Source organism: Physella acuta, unplaced genomic scaffold (genome assembly GCF_028476545.2).
Source record: "Physella acuta isolate Inbredline_101_S28 unplaced genomic scaffold, ASM2847654v3 ptg000442l, whole genome shotgun sequence".
NCBI classification, from domain to species: domain Eukaryota; kingdom Metazoa; phylum Mollusca; class Gastropoda; family Physidae; genus Physella; species Physella acuta.
The window spans coordinates 263,716-266,899 of NW_026731961.1; the positions used below are offsets into that span (position 1 = coordinate 263,716).

The 3,184-nt window shown below is 41.7% G+C and overlaps 1 non-coding gene across 1 annotated transcript; it reads left to right on the top strand.

Annotated features, from left to right (window-relative positions):
• Nucleotides 1-2,734: 2,734 nt before the first annotated feature.
• Nucleotides 2,735-2,807, top strand: Trnat-ugu (transfer RNA threonine (anticodon UGU)). The gene has a single exon. It is a non-coding gene; the product is annotated as a tRNA-Thr (tRNA).
• Nucleotides 2,808-3,184: the final 377 nt, after the last annotated feature.

The window sequence follows — 3,184 nt, forward strand, 5'->3', positions numbered from 1 at the left end:
TACGAGAAGAAGTGCTAAGGTTGGCACATGACAGGGCAGGACACCAGGGGCAGGACAGGACGCACAAAATATTACGACGGAGGTGTTACTGGCCCAATATGGAGATGGAGGTCAAACGCCATTGTGAGGCTTGTGTGAGGTGTCAGCATGCGAAAATGCCAGTTGTCAAAATGAGACAGCCATCAGGACACCTACTAGCGACAAAACCACTAGAGATTGTGGCTATGGACTTTACGTCGTTGGAGCAATCATCGGATGGGACGGAACATGTGTTGGTAATGACTGATGTATTCACCAAATGGACTGTGGCGGTGCCCACACGAGATCAGACTGCCAAAACAGTGGCAAAGGTCTTAATAGAACATTGGTTCATCAAATATGGCATACCAAGACAATTACACTCTGACCAAGGAAGGGCCTTTGAGTCAGAAGTAATTAACCAACTGTGCAGCCACTACGGGATCAACAAATCTAGAACAACCACATTTAATCCGAAAGGAAACGGACAGTGCGAGCGGTTCAACCGCAGCATGCATGATTTGCTGCGTACTCTAGAACCTGAACAGAAAAAACGTTGGCCTGATTTTCTCCCAGAGTTGGTATATCTATACAACTGCACACCCCATGCCACAACCGGCTTTTCGCCATACATGTTGCTGTTCGGACGGGAGGCTCGACTCCCTCTTGACTTGTTCCTAGGGAAAAAGGAAAGTATGACTGGCTCATACACTGCACTGGAATATGTGAATGAACATATGAGACGAATTAGAGAAATGTACAGGGTAGTACAGGAAAGACTAGAACATGAAGCACGGCGAAGGGAACCGCCGGTACAGACAAAGGACCCGCCACTCAAACTGAACGACAGGGTATTACTGCGTAGCCACCCGTTAGGCAGAAACAAAATCCACGATCTCTGGGGACAGGAGATATGGCAAGTCGTGGAGATGCCTAAAGTAGCAGGTGGCCCCTTTAAGATAAGACCCATCGATCACGCCAAACCGGATCGGTGGGCGAATATTGCTCAATTAAAGAAATATTGTCATAGTCAAGAAGAGCAGTTACACACAAGGAAACCTAAGACAATTAGGGAACCGGAAACTTACACGGAAATTCTCATACCCATCCCGGAACAATGTCACCATCAACAGCGCAACAGCGATACACAAGTGGAGGATAACGGCAACAAGGAGGATCCCGTTCCTCCCAGAAGCAGAGAGACAGTAGACCATCAGATAAGTGGTCCGCGGAGAAGTTTGAGAAACAGAAAGAATACGAAATTTTTTGTCAGCAACCATCAATTCTTTCATGGTCGCGCTGGTATGAGAACAGACTGTTCAAAAAGTCATAAAAGTGAACTGGTGAAGGCACCAAACGAAAAAAGGTGGATGTGAATTCTAGAACTGTTTTGTGTCTGAGGAAGATGATGTAGACACATTAGATATGTGAAATAGGGATAACTGTCAATCTTTTACGAATGTGACGACATTGACAGTGAGTGGAACAATGAATTTTTTTTTACGATGGTGCGATGGACATTTAGGAAGTGCACCTACCAAGCGTTGTTTGTGGTTGAAAACACACAAAAAAAGGCGGCGGTGGATGTAACTAGGGTGGGCCTAGTTACTAGTCACTATTGTTGAGAACGCGATAGTGCAGGTGTTGGACTGATAAGCCAACTGATAACGATCATAAAGCCACGGCGTAGTTTGGAAGGATACGACAAGCGCTGTCAACTTTGACACGAATTGGCTGACGTCACAGTGCAGGTGTTCTATTGATCGGACTGATAACACGTTTAATAAAAGACTGGTACGAGACAACTGCGTAGTAATCGGAAGGCGAGATATTCGGATTTAACATAACTATAATGGAACCGAATACGACTACGAATACGAAGGGGATATAAGGAAGGCGACGGCTGAGCTCGCTCTCTCTCTCGCTCTCTCTCGATCAGTCAGTCTGTGTGGCAGTATCAAGTTGGTTATATTGTGTTAAGAAGGACAATAGACATGTGTATTCAGTTATATGAAGACTAGTGAGGACTGTTGGGAGTCAGTTGATTCAAACTATTATTGTGAAGCATTCCTTTTGATTCAGTATATTATTGTGAAGCATTTCTTTGATTCATGTAATAAAAGGATCAATAGCGAACCTGCATCTTCGAGTATCTATACTGTGGTCGATGTTGTGTTAGAATGAGTGGTTAGACTCGGTAACATTTGGCGTTGTCGAGCAGAACTCGTTAACATTTGGCACTACAGGCAAATAGTCTCGTTACATATATATATATATATATATATATATATATATATATATATATGTATATATATATATATATATATATATATATATATATATTTATTTATTTATTTATTTATTTATTTATTTATTTATTTATAATGCTGGGAAAAAATTACCTCCCCCAACATAAAATGATCCTGGCTACGCCACAGTATTATATTACTAAAACGTGTCACGCACCATGACACACATAGGTCACTAGTGACAGGTTTATGTACAACAGGAGACGAGTAGACAATACAGTGACTAGGATGTTTACAAAGACTGACGTGTACAGTGATATATGGGATCAATCCACACAAATGTTGAAGTTTAGACCCTCGAGCCCCACCTTTATGATCCCACTTTATCCCCTCGCCAGGCTTTAATCCACGGATTTTGAACACAAGAACGGAGGATTTAAAGTAAGTATAAATAACCGTAATCGACCGCCTCCATAGCTCAGTGGCTAGAGCATTGGTCTTGTAAACCAGGGGTCGTGAGTTCAATCTTCACTGGGGGCTGAATATTTTTTTAAGCGATTCGCTGCTCCAACTTTAAAAAAAAAATCTGCTAGTTACCACATAGTCTACGCGCTTGGGCTAAAGCCTAGACGCTACAGATGTCCGTGTGTGAGCAAATGTGACCACGCCGCCCTGGAGACCAGTCGCCCATTTCAGGCTACTCTGACTGAGTTAAAACTTTGCTCCTATGTTAATTACTCTATGTTAACCTTCATGTATTAAAAGTTAAATCAGTGTTAAACATTTACACTAAGTTAATTATTGACTCATAATTTTAAACCATTTCACTTGGCCGAATATTGATGAGTGTTTTAATTATGTTTGAGATTTATTTTTTTTTTGACAGTTTAATATTTTTAAGAGTTTTTTAAATGAAA